The 24,292-nt window shown below is 51.1% G+C and overlaps 1 protein-coding gene across 2 annotated transcripts in view; it reads left to right on the forward strand.

Moving 5' to 3' along the window:
• The first annotated feature begins 412 nt into the window (after nt 1–412).
• The window catches only part of Pald1 (phosphatase domain containing paladin 1), a 60,664-nt gene continuing 36,784 nt past the window's right edge, over nt 413–24,292 (forward strand). Inside the window, exon 1 of one of the 2 annotated variants that reach the window (XM_013113959.3) lies at nt 413–549. The gene's annotated coding sequence lies outside the window, so the exon portion shown is untranslated. Of the gene's footprint in view, nt 550–756; nt 894–24,292 lie in introns of those variants that run through there. The other variant, XM_005070838.4, reaches the window with a different exon arrangement.

The raw sequence follows: 24,292 nt of genomic DNA on the forward strand, positions 1-24,292 counted from the left end.
GACCAGGTGCTGGACACAGAGCTCAGCAGAGCCACAGGGCCCACCACTACTTGGAGACACTGGGTAGGGGCAGGGGGAGCCCCTCCTCTTCCAAAGTCTGAGAACTGCAGCTTTCTTAAAGCCACCGTTAAAGCTTAACAAACTGCTCTTTAAGGGACCTTGGAAGCCCAGAGACATTAGTCCCCTAGCTCAAGTTGCACAGGAGAAAGGCTGATTCTGGAGCCCAGGCGTTCTGCTCAGACTGGAGAAGTAGAAAGAGGATAGGGAAGCCAGGGGCTACCAACATCTTCGGGGACCTAGAGTTGGGGAGAGGGTGTGGCGCCACCAGCCTATGCCGCTTTCTCCTGGCAAGGAGCTGGAAGCCGGCCTTGGGTATCTTCCAGAAGGAGCGGAGCCGACAAGGGAAGAGGAACTGGCTTTCGCGGGCACTGTTTCCCGCCCCCGACTTTTTTTCCAGGCGCAGGGCGAGCGCACGGAGGAAGCTGGCCCGGAACGCGGCCCTCTGGGAGCTGAGGCTGAAGTGGGGGATACCCCTCGGGACGCGGTGGGGTGAGTGTGTCTTTAAGTTCGCGCCCCCTCCCCGTGGGCGGAGGTCGAAGCTGCAGCGACCCTGCTGGGCACGAGTGACGGATTCGGCACGGCCGTGGCGGGTGGGTGGGTGGGTGGGGGATCCGGACTCAGGGTGGGGCTCTAAGGATGATCCGGGGCTTGATAACCGCGGGCTGGTGGGGTCTGCAACGTCTGGATTCTGCGGGAGCTGCCTCCGCCCCCGGATGGGCCGGGAGAGTGGGCGGAGCTAGCTGGAGCCCGCGCCGGGCGCGCCTGTAACCAGCCTCGGCGCCGGCAGTCCCCGGCCGCAGAGCGCGACGCTCCACCGGAGCTGCGGCTGCCAGGTAAGCACGCGTGGGCCGCGCGGAGGGCGGATCGGGGTCCCTTGACTTGGGGCGGAGGCATCCGGGCCACCCAGGCCTGCCCCAGGCCGGCGCCACCGCGCTCTCCCAAACCCCGAGCTGCTCCTGGGTCGCGCGCAGGTCGATCCCGGGTTCAGTTCCTGTACCCTGGCTTCCCTCGGAGTGGAGACAACGTGGGCTGGCAACACCCGCTCCTCGCTGCGGGGCCTGGGAGTCCTCCCGGCCAGCTGGGCTTCCGAAAAAGTTAGGAGACATAGCCGGGTCGCGATCTGGGAATGGGGTCCCCAGACTTAAACTGCAGGGCCCTTGAGGCCCAGGGACAAGAGAGCAAACTCAGGGGCTTGGCAGGCACAGGCTTTGATTCGCTGCTCTATTTGGTCCTTCTGATCCTGGGTCTCCTTGGTGTGAGCGCGAGCGTGTGTATGCGTGTGTATGTGCCTCTGCATGTGGTGTGTGTGTGTGTGTGTGTGTGTGTGTGTGTGTGTGTGCGCGCGCGCGCGCATATATCCTCTCATCAAGCTTCAGAGGACCCCTTGAAAGGACATGGACTCACCCGAAAAGGTACAGTGCATGGGAGACTGTTCCAGCCTCGTAGTGGCCAGAGTGCTCGTTTTTTGGAAATCGGACTCAATAAAAGCCTCCTGGTCCGGGCGAGCTTGAGACATCTCTGCTGTGGCAGCCACAGCCCCCGCCAGTCCTTGACTGCCCACAAGCAGTGTCAGAGCACCTGTGAGATGTGGGCTCTGAGCCATACCCAGACAGTGTGGGAGGTGGGAGGACTTGGCAGGACTCTGTCCTCATGTGGCTCTGCCCTGCAAGGGAAGACAAGACACGGCCAGTTCTCTGATAGGGCGTTTGATATCAGCTCTGGGCTGGTAGCAGTAGAAGAAAATGCCAAGAGACTAGCTGGTGGGAATTACAAAACACCAGTGCTGCAAGGGTACTTACTGGCTGGGGTGTCCTGAGACTTTGCACACAGCTGTGTCTTGGTGACCTGCTGGAGACAGTTCCGGCCCTCCTTGTTAGCAACTGAATCAGGACCTTTCTACCTCAGGGGCAACAAGCAAAGGTGGGCTGGCAAGGACTTCCTGCCTCTGTTCACCCTCCCACCCCCCAGATTTTGTTTGCTTTGGGGGTCTAAGGATTTGTTTTCTCCAGTCAGATGAGGCATGAGCAGTCTGGGGCTGCTGAGGTTTGAGCCAGCCCTACAGGAGGAAACTCTGACTTCCTTTTTGAAGAGCCTCCATTGGGGGCTGAAGGGGAGGGTGGGAGGCATTGGCCAGCCGTGGTTTCCTGTGAGGGCAGACAGGCCTGAGGTGGCTCACTTTACTGGCTTCTCTGGTACTGGAGTGGACAGGGTGGGCCTGGACAGTCTGACCCTACCTATGAGGCTCCGAAGTATCTGGGACTCTGCTCCGTCCCTATTGTCCTCCGATAGGCTTCTGCTTTTCTACAACACCTTGGGGAGGTGACAGCGTATCTGTGTCCAAGGCCTTGGGTGCTTTTCTTGTAGTGGGAGCTTCCCAGTCACGGGTGGGAGTGCCATATGGGTGGAACATGAGCTCATAGTCAGGTGTATATCCATCTGGGCAGACGCAAGCTAGAACTGGAACAGGCACAGAAGGGGACGGGCGGGCAACATGAGGGGACAGGGGAATGTGAGTTTGTCAGGGAGGACTAGCCACTGGGTCTTGAGGTCCTCAAGTACCTAGGTAGACACAGAGCCAGCTGTGGACCCCCAGGGAGACGAAACTGGCCAGAGGCACCTGCTAGTCAAGGCTAGCATCTTGATAGTCACAGATGCCGAGATGTAGTCCCAGGTGAATGTTGCTGTGCATACGCCAGCCTAGCCAGACTTCTTGTTCGGCATGGAGTGACAAGTTCTCAGGCGTTGTGTGGTTCGGCTTCCTTCCTTTCTCATGTATTCTAGGCTAGCTATGAACTCACCGTGTAGCCAAAGATAGCCTTAAGCTCCTGATCCCCTTGCTTCTACCTCCTGGGTACTAAGGTTACAGGCATGTTCTGCCGTGCCTGGTTTACAGGGTGCTGCTGGGAATGGAACCCAGGGCCTTATGCATGCTACGCAAGCACTCTACCAACTGAGACACAGCCCCACTGTGGATTTATTTCTAGGCCATGTTGGGGGTGGTTAGAGGACCCCAAAGTGCTCAGTGTTGTTTTCCTCTGAAGGCATGTGACCTGCCCTCTCAGCTACAGGGCTGAGTGTCTGCCTGGGGTACCAGCAAAAGCTCTGTCAGCCTTGGTGGTATCCTTTTGTGTCCCGGGGACTTTTATGAGCCTTCCGTGTTGCACCATGAGCTGCCTCAACTGCTGCCTGCCCCAGAGTCTGGCTCGAGGCTTTTCTGCTGAGCTTAAGTACAGCCTTGAGCCTTCAGGCAGTTGCTCCTGTATACCACTGGGAGATACATGGAGGGTCTGGGATGAAAGCTGTTTCCCTTTGGCTTGGACAGAGCAGAGGCTCCCACTTTCTCGCTGTGCCATGGCTCCTCTGCCCAGCCTGGCACCTTGGAGCGAGCCCTGACCCTGATACAGCTTGACACCAAATGCTCTTGTGACCTTCCACAGTTACTTAATGTCTCAGTTGCTTCATCTGTTAACCTCAGCTCCCTGGAGGGTTAAATGGGAGACAATTCATGGAAAGTTAGTGACCTTCCATCGGTTCAGCAGGCCGGCAACCACGAAGGCTCAGAGACTCTTTGGGAGCCAGGTGCTTGGCCGGGAGCCTGGGCAAGTAGGGCATGTAGGCACTGGGCACCTCTCTGTTGGAAGTGGCAGCCCCCTCTGTCCTCTCTCTCTCTCTCTCTCTCTCTCTCTCTCTCTCCCCCTCTGCCCACAGCCCCTCCTCATTCTGGGGTGCTCTGAAAAGGGTCAGGAAGTAGCAGGCTGGGCGTGTGGAAGCTTGGGCTTTCTGCCTGCAGGGCCTCTGGGAGGGGAGCCAGTGGCTTGCTAAGAATAGCCCCAAATCATGGTTCTGGCCTCAGTGGGCAGCATTGCTTCTGCCTGGCTCAAAGCTAGGCGCTTGGAGACAGGCTTTTCACGTTTCCTGTGGCCAGCATGGCATAGGGGTGGGCTTGGGAGCGGGCTCTGCTACGCCTTTGTCTGGGACTTGGGAAAGAAAATGTGAGTGAACCACAGCCTTTGTCTCCTGCAGGTCTCCCCCCCGGGCGTCCCCATAGCCTCACCCCTGACTGTCTACAGTTCTGGAGCAGGCTATAGCAGAATTCCTATCCTAGCTCTGTGACCCTCGGCAGCCCACTTAACATCTCTGCGCCTTATTTTCCTTATGTAACAGGGTAGGGGAAGGGATTCCCCTGTAAGAATGTCCCGAGAACGTAAGGTGGGTGTGTACGGACATGGCTGGAGACTGTTTGGCTCACAGGATGTGTTAGGGAGATAATGGGTGCTGTAGCCATCATGACGGTCACATTTCCCAGCAGGGTGGCTGGTGACACCAGAGAAGCCCATGTTGAATGGGGACAAGGAGCAAACATCATTTTGACTTGAAATCTTCTGTGTGGGTTCCATCTGAGGCACAGAGGGTCTAGTGGTAGGGAATGTGGCTCAGTTGGTAAAGTTGGATGCCATGAGAACACAAGGAGCTAGGTTCCATCACTAAAACCCATTGGCGAGCTGGCTGCGGTCATGTGCAGTGCTGGCACTTGCTGGCCAGCTTGCCTAGCAAAGCTGCTGGGAACCAGGCTCAGTGACACACTGTCTCAAGAATACAGAGTGATGGCTGGGCGTTGGTGGCGCAGGAGGCAGAGGCAGGCAGATCTCTATGAGTTCGAGACCAGCCTGGTCTACAAGAGCTAGTTCCAGGACAGCCTCCAAAGCCATGGAGAAACCCTGTCTCGAAAAACAAAAACAAACAAACAAAAAAGAATACAGAGTGATTTAGGAAGGCATCCAATGTCAGCCCCCGGTCTTCACACATGGCCATGCGTGTGTATCAATGCTGGCGTGCTCACACACAGATGAAGTACAGGGATCTCTCTAGAGGTGGATTAGACTCTGATCACCTAGGAGCACACACATGAATTATACCACACTTCATTAGGGCCTGCTGTGTGCACTTTATCACTGCCTGCGGTTGGAGCTCGAGGGCACAGTTTGCCCGGGCAGTCAGTCAGTCAGTCAGTCAGTCAGTCAGTCACTAAGGTGGGGTTGGCAAAGGCTAGATGGCTATCCCTGCAGAAGGGAATGACCCCAGCTGTTTGTATATTTCCTGTGGATTTTCTGTGACACAGGGGTCCAGGCCAGACTGTGCAATAGATATGGGGCGTCTGGGCTCACTGTGTGCCTGTGGTGCTCTGACAGGTTCTGGGCTTTGGGACCTGGGTAGATCACTAGGGAGAACTCTGTGGGCTCCCAGCGGCTCCCTGAGGGGAGAGCACTTGGAACTGGATGTCTGTGACTCCCCTGAGACATGGGCCTCCAGGGACAGAGTGGTGAATGTCCTCAGATGGCCTGGAATTCTTGTTCTACTTATCCCCTGCCTCAAGGCTGTGCCACTCCTGGCTTCCTCTCCCCGAAGAGAGGACAGGGAAACTGGGGTGTTTTGGAAGATTCTTTTTGGAAAGTGCAGAGGGGAAGTTCCCTTTCCTGGACCAAGGACCTCACCACTGAATTAACCCTTCTCTTGCTGGTCACTAAGGGGCCAGTGGATGTGTGCCCTTGGACTGACACTGATAGTGACAGAGCCCTTCATCTTGAGACCTTTCTGCTTCCTTCTCTGGGTGGCCCTCCACTAGTGCCTCACTCTGTTGGTGGGACCCAGGAGAGCCTCAAGCCAGCCATGGTCTGCTGCGTGGGTTAGCCTTGCTCTGGCTTCCAGGTTTTCTGTCTGTCCTATGGCTATGGCACCTGAGGGGGACTAGGACAGAGGGAGGGCATTCCTGGAGCTTCCAGTGTGTCTTGGCCTGACTCACTCAGGATCTGTCAGTAATCTCAGGGTTCCAGATGCCCGTGACAGAGGACCATCTTAGGACATCAGCTCCTGGGCTGTAGGGAAGTGTGGGGCAGGCCTCTCTCCTCTGTGGGCTCTGATGGACATCAGTGTGGGTGATGGTCCAGTGCCTACTGTGAACACATGCTCCCATCTGCAGAATGGGTGGGATTTTTTTTTCTCTGCTTGTGTGGTGGAGCACACCTTTAATCCTAGCACTCGGGAGGGAGAGGCAGGATTTGAGGTCAGCCTGATCTGCCGAGCGAGTTCCAGGACAGCCAGGGCTACAAGAGAAACCCTGGCTCAAAATACAAGACGAAACGAAAGGAAAGAAAGAAAAGTGTTTTACTGACGGAGCTTGTCTTTTGTTTGTGTTTACATCATCCACTCTTGTGAGTGTGGGCATTTATGTCATGGTGTGTGTGTGTGGAACGGAGGACAGCTGCGGACGTTGGTCTTTGAATTCTGCCTTGTTTGAGGCAGGGTCTCTGTTGACCAGCAGACACCCTTCTCACAGGAGGTGCCCTGGGATTACAGAGTCCATTGCTGTGTCAGCCCTTTACATGGGTGGTGGGGATTTGAACTCATGCCTTTGTCCACTTTACCAACTGAGCCATCTCTCTAGCCTCCTTTTCTTGGTTTTTTGAGGCAGAATCTCACTTTTATAGCCCAGGCTAGTTTGGAACTCATTAGTTGCTCAGGCTAACCTTGAACATTTGGCAATCCTCCTGCCTCAATCTTCCAAGTCCTGGGATTACAGGCACGTGCTACCACGTTTAGCAAAACAAACAAACAAGCAAACAAACAAACAAAAAACCCCAGTCTGGTTAGTCCATTCTTTCTTTAATGACTTTTCCTTGAACATGAACTGTTTTGGGAGAGGTGGGATGGCTCAGTGGGTAAATGTGCTTGCTCTAAGCCTGACCAAATATTAGAATAGAAGCATTAGGCCTGTGCACACTGCTGGGGGGTGATTCGTCCTGGGGAGGCTAAGATGAAAGCTGAGGGTCTGTGTGGATGTGCCTGCCAGTCAGCAAGCTTCATGCAGGGTTCCCGCCCAGCTTCTTATATCTGTGAATTACTAGAAGGAATATGGCCTTGCAGAGGGCAGCTAGTTGGGTGTGTGGAAGAGCCTGGGGGTCTTTGAGGACAAGAAGTGGATCCTGAGGTTTTCTGGAAGCCCCAGAGACTGCCTGTTTAGTCCACTCTTTCTTAGGAGCATTTGGTGGGGGCCTCGGCACAGGAATGCTTTCTGGTATGTGTGTGGGTGGAGGGCTGGGCTGCACCTCTGTAGGAAAGGGCCCAGGCAGCATGGATGTCACTACCAAATCCCTCACAGTCCGTTCTCCAAATCTCTGTGGTCACACTTCCTCCGTGACCCTGTCCTAGATGGGTAAACATAGCCCTCATCCTTCTGCCTGTGAAGTTTTAATGTTTCCCCTAATTTAATAATTCAGTGTAGTATTTTAACACTATTGCGTGACATATTTCCCAGGTAGGCGTCCTGGCTTGGGTTGACTACCCAGGTGTAGCCACCTACTTACTCAGATGCAGTTGACTTAGAACTTTAAGGACACCAGAGGGGGATGGGAAAGGGAGTGAACCTGGGAGGGAAGCTGTCACCAAGGAATTCCACAGTCTAGCACTGCTTGTGCTATTGGCAAATACTTCCTCCTCCTCCTCCTTTTTCTTTTTCTTCTTCTTCTTCTTCTTCTTCTTCTTCTTCTTCTTCTTCTTCTTCTTCTTCTTCTTCTTCTTCTTCTTCCTCCTCCTCTCCTCCTCCTCCTTCTCCTTCTTCTTCTTCTTCCTTTTCTTTTTTAAAAACAAGATCTTGCTATATAGCTCAGGCTGGCCCAAAACTAACTGAGATCCTCCTGCCTCAACTTCCTGAGTGCTGAGATTTTAGGCGTGTGCTACCACACCTGGCTTGAGAATAATTCACACATCATTCAGTTCACTTATCTGCGGTGTTCAGCTCACCTGCTTCTATTCAATATGTTCACAGATGGTGCACCTGTCACCAAGGTCTAATTATACAGTATTTTCATGAACTCCAAAGATACTGTCTTAGATAGGGTTTCTATTGCTGTGAAGACACACCATGACCTTGGCAACTCTTTTTTTTTTTAAAGTTTTATTTATAATGAATACAACATCCTGCCTCCATGTATGCCTGCAGGTCAGAAGAGGGCACCAGATCTCATTATGGATGGTTGTGAGCCACCATGTGGTTGCTGGGAATTGAACTCAGGACCTCTGGAAGAGCAGACAGTGCTCTTAACCTTTGAGCCATCTCTCCAGCCCTGACCTTGGCAACGCTTACAATGAAAACATTTAATTGGGGTAGCTCACTTACAGTTTCAGAGGTTCAGTCCATTATCTTCATGGCGGGGAGCATGGCAGTGTGCAAGCAGACTCGGTGCTGACTATATCTTGATCAGAAGGCAACTGGAGGCTGGGCGGTGGTGGCGCATGCCTTTAATCCCAGCACTTGGGAGGCAGAGGCTGGTGGATCTCTGTGAATTCGAGACCAGCCTGGTGTACAAGACCTAGTTTCAGGACAGCCTCCAAAGCCACAGAGAAACCCTGTCTCGAAAAACAAAAACAAAACAAAACAACAACAACAAAAAAACCAATAAAGAAAGAAAGAAGGCGGCCGGGCAGTGGTGGCGCATGCCTTTAATCCCAGCACTCGGGAGGCAGAGGCAGGCGGATCTCTGTGAGTTCGAGGCTGGGCTGGACCGACAGCCTCCGAAACAATACAGAGAAACCCTGTCTCATAAAAACCAAAAAAAAAAAGAAAGAAAGAAAGAAGGCAACAGGAAGTGAACTGTGATACCGGGTGGTATCTTGAGCATAGGATATCTCGAAGCACGCCCCCACAGTGACACACGTCCTCCAACAAGGCCATACCTACTCCAACAAAGCCACACCTCTTTTTTTTGAAGCACAGTTTCTCTGTGGCTTTGGAGGCTGTCCTGAAACTCGCTCTTATACACCAGGTTTGTTTCAAACTCACAGAGATCCACCTGCCTCTGCCTCTTGAGTGCTGGGATTAAAAGCGTGCGCCACCACTGCCCAGCTATAGCCACACCTCTTGATAGTGCTATTCCCTATGAGCCACAGATGCCCTGTACTATTAGTAGTGTCTGCTCACCCCAACTCATGAGTCCACTGTCTGCCTCTATAGGCTCTCTGATTCTGGACACTTCATATAACTGTAGTCATACCATGTGTGGTTTTTTTCCTTTTAAGATTGATTGATCTATTTTGTGTATGAGTCCTCTATCAGCTTTATGCCAGAAGAGGACATAAGATCCCCCTGTAGATGGCTGTGAGCCACCATGTGGTTCTGGGAATTGAACTCAAACCTCTGGAAGAGCAGCCAGTGCTCTTAACTGCTGAGCCATCTCTCCAGCCCACCATGTGTGTTATTTGTAGACTGTTTTTTTTTTCCCCCTTGAGACAGAGAGTCATATATATTAAGCTGACTTTGACGTACTATGTAGCAGAGGGTAACCTTGAACTCTGTATTCTCCTGCCTACATCTTTCAAGTGCTGGGATTACAGGCAAGTACCATCTTGTCCAGTTTATGTTGCACTGGAGATCGACCGGACCCAGGGCTTCATGCCTGCCTAGTAAACATTGTACTGAAAAAGCTACATCCCAGCCCCAGATCCCCTTTGCAAAGAGATTCCTCCTTCAGAGAGATAGAAAAGTACTTGTTGGTGTACATGTCTCACATTAGAGTGTAACTTACATATATATAATAGACCCAAGTGCCTGAGAATTCAGGTTTTATTTAACTAGGAAATGAACATGAGTAGGGCTCATTGGTAGAGCACTGCCTATCATGCCCAAAGCCTTGGGTTCCATCTCTAGCACCATCAGGAGCAAACCCCTGCAGAAGCAGGAATACAAAGGATGCTAGAAAACCAGCCACCTGTAGTAAGCCATGCTGGTGTGGGGAAGTGGGCCAGTCTCAGGGAGCTGCCCCTGCTACCTGCACTGTGTTCAGACTATGTATATCAAGGACTTGGCGGTGGGTATATGGATTGGGGTAACCAGACCTCCCGGTTAAGCCCACATTGCCGTTGAGTGACTGGATGTCTGTCTCAATAGGTCACCCTTAACTCCTGGCAGGCTGGTTTGTTGGCTTGCTGATAAGGGCAGAATAATGCCACTATTGAAGTGTGTGTAGAGGTTCTTCAGCCCACTTCTTGTGGGAGTCAGGACTTGGCACCGCAGCCATGGGCTTAGCCCAGGACACACAGACGTTCTCGGTTCTCCACTCCGCTGCTTGTAAACTTGACCCTCCCAGTCAGGCGGCCATGCTCCTGTGGGGGTGGGGTGGCCTAGCTCTCCCTCCCCACTCCATGTTCTGACTTGAGTCAGTCCTTCTTTGTGCCGTGTGTGATGCTGTTGTGTGGCCTTCATGGAGAGGGAGCTGGGCTCTCAAGGTGGAAACAAACCCAGCCCAGATTACATAACAGTACAAGGCAGTCCTTACAGTTTAGTCTTTCTTTTTAAATATGTTCACCTGTGTGTATGTCTATGTACCGTGTGTTCATCAAGGTCAGAGAGGGCACTGGATGCCTGGAATTGGAGTTACAGAAGATTGTGAGCTGCCTTGTGGGTGCTCTGGAAACCAAACCTGGGTCCCCAACAAGAGCAGCCACAAATTGTGTCCCCCCTGTTCCTGGGATGGACCTGAGCCCTGTTTGTTTCTTCCTTCCTTCCTTCTTTTTTTTGTTTTTTGTTTTGTTTTTTGAGACAGGGTTTCTCTGTGTAGTTTTGGAAGCTTGTCCTGGAACTTGCTTTGTAGACAGTCTGGCCTTGAACTCACTGAAATCCACCTGCTTCTGCCTCCCGAGTGCCGGGTTACCATCACCCAGCCCCGAGTCTTGTTTCTAACCTGTAGGTGTTGGAATAAAGCTCTCCCGTGCCTTCCAAGGACCATGAGTGCTTACCTCTCTAGAAGACATGCCCAGGAGGAATTGCTGGCTGGAATCCTTCTTTTATCAAGAAGGAAGCGGAGGAGCTTCCAGAAAGCCTGCAACAGGAAGCCAAGTGTCACTCAGTCTATCTGACTCCCTAGTCTTCCCCACCCCCACCCTGGCTGCAACTTCCAGGTCAAGCTGGAGTGGGGGAGGGAGACTGTGCTTCTGAGTCCGACACGCCCATTCATTAGTAGTCTTCTTCCTCCTCCTCTTCTGTCCTGTACCTGGTCCCAGCAGGGCAGATGGTCAGGTTTAGGTTTCCCCTTATCTGTGTTTGTCCAACTGTCTGCCTATCTTTCAACGAGTTCTTATGTAGCCCAGGCTGGCATCAGACTCACTATGTAGCAGGGGCTGGCCTTGAACTCCCCATCCTCCTCCTGTCTCTAGTTCCCAAGTTCTGGATTACGTGTACCCCCATGCCCGGTGTATATGATGTTAAGGAATGAGCCAGGGTTTTGTGTGCTAGGCAAACACTCGGCCAACTGTGCCACATCCTTAGCCTTTCTAGAACAGTCTCGTCTTCCCAGCCAGAAACTCTGTGCCCTTTAGACACCAACTCTGTAGTTCCTGGAGGTGACTGTCGGGGGTGGGGGGGCAAAGTGGAGTCACACAGCACTCCTCCTCCTGTTTGTGGCTTATTCAAACAGCAGCGTCCTCAGGGTTCCTTCGTGTGGCAGCACCTGTCAGAATTTCCTTCCTTTTGGGCCCTTGTTTTGTTTGTGAGAGAATCTTGTTATGTAGCCCAGGCTGGCCTTGAACTCAGGATCCTCCCGCCTCTTCCTCCATGTAACTATTCTTTTCATTTTTTAAGATTTATTTTTATTTCATGTGTACGTATGTGCACTATGTGTGTGCCTGGAACACATGAGGTTCAGAAGAGGGTATCAGATGCCCTGGGTCTGGAGTTACAGATGGTTGTCAACCACTCTGTGCATGCTGGAAATCTAACCTGGGTTCTCTGGAAGAGCCTACCGGCGCCCTTAATTTCTCCAGCCCAGTGTAACTATTTTTTTATTTTTTTTTTTGGGCATTTCACATTTGAGGACTGAGCGAGGAGCCAGCACCAGGGAAGAGGATGACAGAGGTGTTATTTATCAGGTGCCACCCCTTCCCTGTGTACTCTCTGCTGTTGTCACCTGACAGGAGAGAGAGTGGCTCAGAGAAGTTCATAATGTGGCCAAGTTCATATTGCTGAGCCAAGCTTGGATGCCCGGTCTACCTGACTGCATAGCTTAGGCTCTGAGTTCCTGACCCCAGGCTGTGAAGTCCCTGCCTGGAGTCCTTCTTGTCACTTCTCACATCTGCACATGGAGCCAACTGATGCCGGGGGACAGGGACGGGGACTGGGGCTGGGGGGGGGGACGACACGCACGGACAGGCCTGCCTTTTTCAGGCCCTGGTGCTCCTACTTGATGCAGCTACTGTGGAAATCCCTTCTTTGCAGCAGCCTCAGAGACAGGCAGGGGTCTGCAGGCAGGTAGCCCTCAGAGCATCCAGCACAAAGCCCAACCCAGTGTGGCCGTAGTGCAGGATGTCCCTCAGGACTTTCCCTGAACAAACAGTGCCAGGAGCTTCGGGATGGTGGGGACAGATAAACAGGAAGAAGAGAAACCAAACGCCATTTTCCCGTGCAGCTGGCACCCTTCCCTCTGCTCTCTTATCCTATAGGAAGGGTAGACAGAGGAGGCTTGGGGACTCGGCTCAGCCTATCAGGGCTCTTGGGTCATGGTTTGCCGTGGTGAGTGGGGTGAACCTAGCATTAGGTAGCACTCCAGTCTGAATTTGGTGCCGGTATTCTTTGTCACCCATCTATGTTTGCTGGCCTGTGAGGCGTAGGAGCAATAGCACAGCAGCAGGTGTGTGTGGAGTGCTGGCTGTGCCCTCAGGTGGCTCTGGTAGGGGTCATCTCAGCCTGGCTGGGGTCATCTCAGCCTGGCTAGGCATCATCATCGTTATTTAAAAGTTCTATTATTTATTTTTTGTATGTGTGTATTAGTTGGGTTTCTCTGGAGGAAGAGAACTGATAGAATGAATCTGGGTCTCTATCTGTCTATAAAGAAGATTTGTTAGAATTGCTTACAGGCTGTGTTCCGGCTAGTCTCCCAACAGGAAGCCCATGAAGCTGGATGTCTCCGCTGGTTATTGATATACCTTGGAACCCTGAAGAAACAGGCTCTATGGCCAGTCAAAAGAATGAACTCGCCCACAAGAGTGAGGGCGGGCAGGCAAGATGTAAGGCTTTCTTCTCCTGGTCCTGTCTGGAAGCTGTGGCCCAGATTTAGGGTAGGTCTTCTGACCTCAACTGATCCAATCAAGGAAAGCCCTCACAGGTGTGCCCCGCTGCTTAGGTCTTACCTAATTCCAGATGTAGTCATGTTGGCAAACAAGAACAGCCACCACAGTGTGTGACTGCTGTACCTCATGCTTGCAGGGCTCCCAGAACTGAGCATCCAGTCCCCTAGGACTGGAGTGACAGATTGTGAGCCGGCATGTGGCTGCTGGGAATCGAATCCTGGTCCCCTGGAAGAGCAGTCAGTGCTCTTACCCATCTCTGGAGCCATCTTTCCAGCCTCAGGCAGCATTGTGTTTGTCTAACGGACTGACCCAGAAGGACGGAGAGCTTCAGTCAAGGCTGCATAGGTGCTGATGCTGGGGTGGAGGCTGGAGTCTAGGAGCCTGCCCACCAGTGCCCTGATCTGGCTGTTGTTGGGTGTAGACCTGGCCTGGGCTGCTGTTGCTATGGCAATTCCTTTCTCTTAGAGATGTTGGGGTGGTAGCATGAAGGGGTAAGAAACTTTTTTCTCTTGGGCCACCAACCAGCTCCCAAATCATAATGTGGAGACTTATTATTAGTTATGAATGCTCGGCCTTAACCTAGGCTAATTTCTTGTTAGCTCTTATAACTTTACCTGTTTTCCTTCATCTACTTTTTGCCTTGGGGCGTTTTACCTTTCTTTCCTTCTGTATAACTTACTTTCACTGCTTCTTGTGTCTGACTGGCTGGGGGCTGCCTGGCTCCTGACCCTGGCTATGTCCTTCTGTTATTCCTTCATTCTCCTTCTCTCTAGATTCTTCCTCCTATTTATTCTCTCTGCCCACCAGCACTACATATCCCTCCCCTGCCTATCTATTGGCCATTCAGCTTTTTATTAGACCTTAGGCAAGCACGGTAAAACAGCAACACATCTTTACGTAGTTAAACAAATGCAGCACGAACAAATGTAATACACATTCATCAGCATAAACAAATGTCACACAGCTTTGTCGAGTTACTCAGGCTCCCTGTTGCAGAGAAATTTCGAATCCTTGCTAGGGTTCCTTCCCACATGCTTTCTCCTTTGCATGGCCATTTGAAGGTGTAGCCATGCCTCCATACTGTTGCCAAGCCTGGGCAGTACATCTCATCAACAAAGTGACACCTGACATCTTGGTTCAGTGCCCAAGGCACTTGGGGGTCCCTTCCCACCCTCTCTTCTAGTCCCAGGTACCATGTGATTTCCCAGGAGGCTCTGCTCAGCACGGGACGCCCGTCTGTGCTCTTCCTTTTGGAAATGACACCATTGTTTTCCTTTTCAGGCTCGGTTCCCTTAGCTTCTTCAGGAGTCCTTCCTGATGGATAGCTCATGTCTCCTCGACTGAGCTCAGGGTAGTGGGAAAGGTGCTGGAGGCTCTGGCCTGCTGTCAGCCTCTTTGAGCCTCAGTTTCCTCATCTGTGCATCGGCATGTCTGGGTGTCGGGGAGAGGAGAAAGCCTGAGTTTCCTTCCCCTGGCATGGTGTGGAGCTGGCTAGGACTTGGAGAAACATGGCCTTCTCAGGGTTAAGTCCTTTCCGTGCCAGAGGCGGAAGCAGAGAGGACAGAGTGTGAAATGAAGTCACTTCCCCACCCAGGGGGTTGCCCTGTGCTTGGCTCTTGCAGTAAATCCCATTTCCTCCTCGGCTTCCATGTGCCCATACACTCCCAGCTCCCATGACCCCACAGGTCACTAGCAGGTGGGGGTTCCTGATGGAATGCTGGCCTGTCTTTTATCCAGCGAGGTCACTTCCTGTCTGAATAAGCCATCCACCTTTCCTGCCTGGAATTCCATCAGTGGGGTCCAAGGAAGCTGTGTTGACTGGCCCAGGGCTACATTCACAGGCCAGTATTGTTCAGTTAGGAAGCTCCATGGCTGCCCTTGGGCCCCATTTCTTTCGGGGAGCAGGGGCTGTCTGTGACAACAAGAACACTGACCTGATCAGGACTGCACTGAGTGACCTCATTTAACCCTAAGTATCCTGCAGGAAATGGGGTGCAGAGAAGCAAGGCCGTGGCCAGGCCTCTGGAGCGGGACAGCGCTGGCAGAGAAGCCAAGTCTTGATCCTGGGTTTTCCTACAGGAAGGCATTTATGAGTCTGTCCACCGTACTCAAGGGCGGCCCCACTTCTGGAGGAGGTGCCAGCATATCTTTGGCTATAAAGTTGATACTGAGCCGTGGCTGCTCGTTCCAATGGCCTTACAGTGAATGGGGTTTGTCTGTGGTAGGAGAAATGGAGAAAATAAGACTGGAAGCGTAGCTCCATGGAGAAGGCCTTACCGTTGAATGCGTGATATGAAGGGTTCACTTCCAAGCATCACAAAAACTAAAACCAACCAACCAACCAAACAAACAAAAAATCCTCAAAAAATCAGAGAAGATAAAAGTATTTGGAAAGATAAAAATCACCTGGGATATCCCTGCCCCCAGATGCCATGCCCACTAAGAGCATTTTGAACTGTATCCTCGTAGACATGCGTTGTATGTGCACTCATGGCCAGAGTGTCATTGTTTCAGTTTTCCAAGGTCCTTTTATGTCTGTCCATTTCTGCTCTTGCATTCATTGGGTTGTGGTCTGCTGCTTGGATCAAGTGTGTGGAGAAAGGCTCATCCGTCCATTGACTCCTGGGTGGAAAGGAATGGTGTAGTCACCTAGGGACAGTTTTCTCTGATACTAGGTAAAAATACTAGCAGCGGTAGATTCCATTTGTTTATTTTAGATAGGGTCTTACTCGGTAGTGCTGGTTGCCTGGAACTTGAAAGGTAAATACTTTGAATCGCAGAAATCCACCTGCCTCTTCTTCTGGAGTGCTGGGAGTCCCAAGCAAGCCATGGTGCGGACATAGAGGTTAGAGGGTGACTTTCTGGGTTTGGTTTTCTCTTTCTACCTTCTGGGTACTGGGAACCAAACTTAGGTCGTCAGGCTTGGTGTCAAGGGCTCAGGGGCAGAATCTTGGAGAGAGTCTGGAAACATAGAGAAAGATCACTATAATGTTTCCATTCTGTTAAACACTAATTCCACAATCATGCTGTATATTGAATGGCTTTTCTGTGACTTTGTAACTTCAGGTTGGCTTACTACACAGGAAGACACTGACCCTACCCTTTACCCTGGAGACAGGGTCTCTCTATGGCTTTGAACTCAAGATCCACTATCTCCTGAGTGCTAGGTTTAAAGGTGTGCACCACCACACCTGGCAGATCTTTCCAGAACAGTTTTCAAGTAGTCCAGGCTGACCTTGAATTCCCTGTGTAGCCAAGGATGGCCTTGAACTTCTGATCCTGCTGGCTCCATCTTGCAAGTTCAAGACTTGTACCACCATGCACTGTAGTCGGGACTGTCTTGTTCAGCTCCCCAATAGTGACACAGAAACTTATTATGAATTATGAAAGCTCAGCCAATACCTTAGGGTTCTTTCTAACTAGTTCTTATAACTTAAATGAACCCATATCCTTTAATCTATGTTTTTTTATGTGGCTCGGTTACCTTTACTCTGTACTCCGTATGCTGCTTCCTCTCAGCTTGGCTGGTGACTCCGCCTTTCTTCTTCCCAGAGCTCTCTGTGTCCAGAAGTCCTTACTATACCTCAGCTATTGGTGGTTCAGATTTTAATAAACCAATCAGAGTGATACATCTTCACAGTATACAGAAAGATCATTCCCCAACAATACACAATTTATGTGGTGCTGGGGATTGAACCCAGGACCTTTGGCATGCTAGGCAAGCATTCTACCAGTTGAGTCGTACCCAGCTTGTCGATTACTGTTAATATTGCATTCATCACCTGAGTAATCTTTATGCTTTGAGAACCCATGCACTCACAGTTCCTGGTGCAGGCCTGGTTTTTCCCACTGAGAGCTCTGAAACTATGCTGTTTTCTCTCAAGTGAAAATGTGCTCTTTGGACCAAAGAGCCCAGTTTAACTCTGACTCCTAACCATCACTGGCACAATATTCTTCCAGACTCCTCTTACGCTGGGGTGGACAACTGAACTGGGGCAGCACACGGATTGGAAAACTGTAGCTCTGGGTCACTTTCATTGCCTTTTTCTTTTGTTTGTTTTTCAAGACAGGGTTTCTCTGTGGCTTTGGAGGCTGTCCTGGAACTCGCTCTTGTAGACCAGGCTGGCCTCGAACTCACAGAGATCCGCCTGCCTCCGACTTTCACTGTCTCATTGATAAACGGGTGTTTGTTCTATCAGTAAGCTCATGTCGATGGAGGACACAGTCCAGCCCATGTGGGACACTGCTTGGTTCCCTGCCATGACTGAGGCATTTTCACCCACTGGGGTTTTTGTCCCACAAAATACCATTCCATCAAGAAAAGCAGCATGCTGTTCCCGTGTGGGTGACCTGGAATGAAGACACTGGGGACCCTGGGCCCTGAGGAGCATGCAGTGCTGTGACAGGCAGCGCTGGGATAGTCCTTTGCCCAGAGTCTGTGCCTTCTTAGTGGCCACTGCGCATAACCTGTTCCTTTTTTCCCCCCTCCACGTTTACTGGCCTCAATTTCAATAGCAACTCATGCATTTTCTTGCCTGCCGTCTTCGTGTGTGTTCATGTGTGCATGTATGTGGGCTGTATATGTGTGGAGGTCAGAGGTCAGCATTGGGCAGGTATCTTTTTTTTAATTAATTCATTTTTTTATTATGTATACAGTATTTTGCCTGCATGCCAGAAGAAGGAATCAGATCTCATTATAGATGGTTATGAGCCACCATGTGGTTGCTGGGACTTGAACTCAGGCTCTTTTGCTCACTGAGCCCCAGCTCACCTGTCATAAGTTGCATATTGTCCCCTAACAACCCAGATAGAGCACATTATACTGTCTGGTGTTAAAAATTCATTATTTGGTTAGCTGGGGTTGTGGTGGTTTGAATGTAATTGGCCCCCATAAGCTCATAGGGAGGGGCACTATTAGGAGGTGTGGCCTTGCTGGAGGAGGTGTGTCAATGTGGAGGGGGGCTTTGAGTCTCATATGCTCAAGTCACACCCAGTGGTTCAGACCACTTCCTGTTGCCTGCAAGTCAAGATGTGGGACTCTCAGCACCTTCAGCAGAGCCATGTCTGCCTGCAGGCTGCCACCCTGTCCCACCATGATGATATTGAACTGAACCTCTGGAACTGTAAGTCACCCCAGTTAAATGTTTTCCTTTATAAGAGATGCCGCAACGGGCGGTGGTGGCGCACGCCTTTAATCCCAGCTCTCGGGAGGCAGAGGCAGGCGGATCTCTGTGAGTTCGAGGCCAGGCTGGACCGATAGCCTCCAAAACAATACCGAGAAGCCCTGTCTCATAAAAACCAAAAAAAAAAAAATTACAAATAAGAGTTGCCATGGTCATGGTATCTCTTCACAGCAATTAAAACCCTAAGTAAGACAGGGGTGATGCAAAAATGTAATCCCAGCATTTAGGAGTGGAGGCAGGAGGATTAGACATTTGAGCTTAGTCATTTTTGGATACATAGCAAGTTCAAGGACAGTCTGAGCTACATGAGACACTTTTTTTTTTCCTGAGACAGGGTTTTTCTGTGACTTTGGAGGCTGTCCTGGAATAAGAGCTAGTAGACCAGGCTGGTCTCGAACTCACAGAGATCTGCCTGCCTCTGCCTCCCAAGTGCTGGAATTAAAGGCGTGTACCACCAATGCCGAGGAGGTGATTCATCAGGTAAGGCTTGCCATTGCTCATATGAGAACTGAATTTTGAGTCCCCAGTACCCAATGCTGGGTAACTGGGCTGCCTGCTTGGAAGACAGAGTCAAGGAGTCTCTGGATCAAAGCTGGCTAACTAGACTGTTCAAACCAGGAGCTCTGGGTTCAATCAACAGACCCTGAGTCAGTGAATACAGTGGAGGGTGATTGAGGAAAATCACTGATGTCACTATATAGACAATCACATTTACCACCCACATAGACCTTGCAAACAATAACAACCAAAGCCTCAACAAAACACCTACCCCGCAGATACATACACACAAAAGACAAGACAACAACAAAAAGATTTGCTTGGACTTTGAAGTACTGCTCAGAGCCTTGATGCATTTCTGGTGTGAATGAGGGTGTGCATATGTGGAGGTTATAGCTTGGCCATTTTTCTTGCCCTGATGAGAGACAAGAGGGCTTGACTCAAGAGACGAGGCCTAAGGGTCTCAGGCAAGTGGCTGACCCTCATGGGTGTGGTGCGCTCTCAAATGGGATATCCACCCCTCAAGTGTCCACACCCTGTGGACACTGTGTTCCTTCCTCTCCATCCTTCTCAGCGGTGTGGAATTCAGGCTGAGCGTACACACCTCTGCGTGTCACTGTGCCTGTACCACTGTGGGTAGTTACACATGGTGGCCCTCTGTGGTACAGGCACTGTGTTCCCCACCCTGGGCTAAAAGTGCACTCTTGTTGTCTTGTTCGCTTGTTACTTCTCACAAGAGGCTCCTGTGAGTCCAGCCTTCTGTTCTGTGTTCCAGAGGCTCCTGTGAGTTCAGCCTTCTGTGTTCCTTCAAGTAATCCCTTTGTGCCAAGCCCTGGCCACACCCTGGGATGTACCTGAAGGTTAGGCCTAGCATCTGCCCACAGAGACTTGGGGTACCTACCTCCTGGGTGAGGGAAGAAGCTTCCCTCAGTCTGGGTGGGGGGCGGTCCTGGGCAGGAAGAATGAGTGAGAGCAAGCTTGAGAGTGAGCCGGCTGGAGAGAGGTCCCGTGTTTTCCAGACTGGATGGACCTGCCAGCAGAGGCCACCCACCAGTGACTGGGATTTCCAAGAGTCTGTTTCTGCCTTGTAGTAAGATGTTCCTCTCTCTGTATTTCTGTTATTGATCTTCAAAGGTCCCGCAATGTGGCCGGGACAGTGACTAGTACATTGTGTTGAAGTCTTGGTACAGCGTGGGTTCTGGGAGGCACAGGCAGGTGGAGGCAGCTGGGCGGTCTCAGGGAAGTTCTTCCTTAAGTCTCCTCGAAGTCCTTTCAATAGGAATCTGTTCTCTCTACTTGCTGGAAACTGGTGTGTATCCCATAACAGGGTCTTCCTTGGTTCTGGGCGGGCAAGCAAATAACCTGAGAGGTGCAGGGGATAGCTGGTTAGGAGACCCTTACTCCCATTCTGTTGCTACTGTTTGAGTGAGGGTGGGTCTCTGGCCACCACTGGGCCTCAGTTTCCTCCTCTGTAAACAGAGAACAGAATGGAGTCTCAAAAGCACCTTTGGCTCCAATTCTAAGATACATGTTGGTTCCTGAGGGGGAGTCTGACTCTACTGTGAGTGTCACATTCATGCCTGTGCCTGTGTTAGGAGTTGAGGGACAAGACCTGGGAGGGAATGGGACAATCTGAGCCCCTGCTCTAGGGATAGACCTGAAAGTGTGTGTGTCCATGTGTGTTGTGTGCAGGTGTGTGTGTGGGGACTAGAGTCAACTTAGGTACTGTGTTTCAGGCAGTCTACTTCTTATAATAGTTAAAAATGCTGACTTATGCCAGGCAGTGGTGGCTCATGTCTTTTAATCCCAGCACTCATGAGTTCCAGGCCAACCTGGTCTACAAAGTGAATTCCAGGACAGCCAGGGCTACACAGAGGGACTCCATCTTGGGAAAAAAAATATTGACGTACGTGTGTGTTTGTGTGTGTGTATGAGTGTGTGATTGAAACATCTTCCCATCATTCCCTCCCTACCCTGAAAGTTTTATGATTCCATTCCAGCCCTTTGGTCCCCCAGCAGGGGAACCCTGTAGCTTGGTGACTTCCCTGTATTTGTTCTGAAGCTGGGGCAGATGTTTCCTGCAGCTGGCCACTCACTCAGCCACTGTCCTCAAGATGGATCAGCCTATTTTTAGCTCTATTGTTAAGGCCTGGGCATCTGCTTCCAGGAGCTTGTGGGAGGCTGTGGCCCTGGAAAGGCCACTCCCCCATGCCCATCAAGCCCTGTCTCTCGGCAGTCCCTGCTTTAGGTCTCGGTGTCACTTGAGGAGCGAAGTGGCTTCTCAGGCAGTGAACTCTGCACGTCAGTTTGTTCCACCCCCTGAATGGGGACTGTAGCCCTCCGTTCCTCATAGCACCGCTCTAAAGCCAGAAGACATGAAATTCACCCAGCAAGAGATATTTTCAAGCTACACATATCAGGGGTTCAAGTCTGTGCTTAGAAACACCAAGTTGACTGTGTGCTGGATGATGTGTTGGGTGGGGGTGTGGACTCGGGGGCTTATTAAAGGTACTGGCACATGGGCTGAGAGTGGCAAGGCTTGGGGCATTTCCTAGAGGCTATGGGTGGGTGGGGTGGAGGGGGTGAGAGCAAGGTGACACTCCTTGTGTGGAACCCAAGAATACCATAGCACAGAAGCAAGGAAGAGTCTGTGTCCCGGGAGGTATGATCTGCGTAGGATAACACGAGTGTGGTCGAACACCAAACTCATTCATTCATTCATTCATTCATTGAGACAGCGTCTCTCTGTGTAGCCCTGGCTGTCCTGGAACTCACAGACATCTCCTGACTCTGCTTCCTGAGTGCTGGGATTAAAGATGTGCACTACCACTGCCTGGCCAATACCAAATTGTGAGATTTTTCTTTCTCTGTTTTTGTAACTAAATTGCGTAGTTTTAGAAATTGCACTTTGTAGATGACAGCCTTATGTCCCAGTATCACACAACAGATTTCAGACTGGACACCCTCATGTAGCCCATGATAATTCTTCCCCGATTGTGACCCAGGGAAGTTAAAACAGATGCCATCCCTGCTAGCGTGTCTTCCCGGGAGGGTCTCTGGAGCAGGTCTGGGAACGAGGGGCTCTGTCTACAGCTCCATCTTGAGCCGGCTCAGTGGCTCTGCATGTGGTTGGCTGCACACCGCACTGTCGGGAAATATTGATTTTGCATGAATGATTCAGCGGATGACTGAAAGCCACCCATCTGGTCTGTCCCCTCACTGTCCATGTGGAAACAAAGGTGACCCACAGAAGGCTAGGCTGACCCCCCCAAGGCCTGTCAGGAGGTTAGGGGCGAGGGTGGGTCAGTGGGTAAAGGCAGCTGCTGTTAATGATGCCAGGACCCACTGGTAGGGGGAGAGAGCCAGCTCACACAAGTTGTCTTCTGACCTCATAGGAGCACCATGGCATGAAAGTGCTCCCCCCCCCATACAGAATAAAATAAACTTTTTAGAAAAGTTTCATCGGACACTTTTTTTTTTTTGGCTTTTTGGACAGGGTTTCTCTGTGTAGCTTTGGAGCCTACCTTGGCACTTGCTCTGTAGACCAGGCTGGCCTCGAACTCACAGAGATCCCCGCCTGCCTCTGCCTCCCGTAGTGCAGGGAATTAAAGGTGTGTGCCACCAACGCCCAGCTTCATCAGACACTTTTTAATCCCAGACAGGCAGACATAGCTCTGTGAGTTCAAGGCCAACCTGATTTACATAAAATTTCCAGGCCAACTAGGGCTACATAGTGAGATCCTATCTGAATAAACAAACAAACAAACAAATATATAAATATAAGAAAGGCATAAAAGCAGGTCAAGGCTGAGAGAAACTTCTGTGGGGCTTTCTCAGTTATCCTGAGGCAGTTGTAGTCTGGTTTTGCCTAGAGTGTTGGTCATGGGGGTGAGAAGAAGGTGTATTTTTAGTATTTGATTTTTTTTTTTTGAGACAGGGTCTTATGTAGCCCAAACTAGCTCTGAACTGGGTAGGTAGCTGAGGATCACCCTGAACTCCTGATCCTCTGGCCTCCGTCTCCCAAGCACTGGGGTCATAGATGTTCATCACCACACTCCGTTTATGTGGTTGGTGCTGAGGGTTAGAAGCCAGGGCCTCGCTCATGCTAGGTGAGCCCTCTGCTCACTGAGCCACTGCCCTAGTCCCAGAAGAGGTGTTTTCAGTGCTAGACAAGGGAGACCTTAGGGTTGGGGGGATGGGAGCAGACCCTGGGGACCCTGTAGGGCTGCTGGAGTCACAAGTGGGCCTGAGGCCCAGGTGGCCATCAGGAAAGTGGGCTGGTGGTGCCCTCATGGGTCCCCAAGAGAGTCTAGGTTTCTGCTGGCCCTAAAGAATCTAGTCTGTCTCCACCCTGCTGTCTGAGGTCTCCAACATGTTAGTTCATCCCAGTACTCAGGGGGCTGCAAAGGACCGAAGCCAAGGGTACAGCTGCTTCTGGTATCTCCGGCTCTTCTGGGAAACGGAACTACCTACTACCAGCTCTGTCTGCGGCAGAACAGCTTGGCTGGGGGCCTCTCTCTCTCCCTGGTGACCATTTCTTGCTTTGTGGGGACTCTCATGGCTTACAAGGGCTCCTGGAGGGCCAAAGAGGCAGTCTGAGCTCCTCTGCCTTTTGAGAGTTGCAGAGGCCAGGTTTTTGTCTACAGCAGGGAACATGATACCTGCTCAGAACTTTCTAGACCCTGCAGCTGGTGGTGGAGATTAACTGATGGTAGGTTCATGTCTATGTCTCCTTAGTTGCCCCTAAGACTCTGGTGGGGGTGGGTGGGTCATGTGTTCTGTGGTCACCCACGGCTGTGACTCCCTCCACCTCAAACCCTGAGAACAGACTCACAGTCTACAGCACAGCCCGTCCACCAGCAAGGAGGGTTGACATTCTCTTGCAAGGGGGGGAAAGCTTTCATTCCTGTAACCATCTGGTCTGTGGTCACTGAGGGTCCAGCCTAAAAATAACAGGGTACATTAGTCAGGATTAGATTTGTCTGTAAGTTGTAGGAAAAGCCAAATAACAGGAGTTTATACAAGATGGAAATTTATTTCCCTGTCCCTATCCAAGCTTAGGGCTTTGTAGATCATGCTGGCCACTTGGCGGCTCTACTCCATGGTTTCCCTCAGGATCTTGGACGCCCACCATTCCTAGGTTGCGGTTTCACAAACTCAAGGTTCAATATGGCTGCAAATGTCTGCTGTCACATCTGTGTCCCAGGCCACAGGATGGAAGAAAGGAGGAAAAGCTCTCATATGGAAGGATTCTGGACCTCGGCATGTGACCTTGTCCCTTATATCCTGTTAGCTAGAATTTAGTCACATGGCACAAGTATTTAAAGATCTTGATCCTGGATAGTATTGTGCTTAGGTAGTTCATCCCTGTCCTTTGTGGGGGAGGAAGGCTTTCTGGGTATTCAAAAATATTTTGAAAATATTGTTTGAGAGAGAGA

Source organism: Mesocricetus auratus, unplaced genomic scaffold (genome assembly GCF_017639785.1).
Source record: "Mesocricetus auratus isolate SY011 unplaced genomic scaffold, BCM_Maur_2.0 Super-Scaffold_100027, whole genome shotgun sequence".
NCBI lineage: Eukaryota > Metazoa > Chordata > Mammalia > Rodentia > Cricetidae > Mesocricetus > Mesocricetus auratus.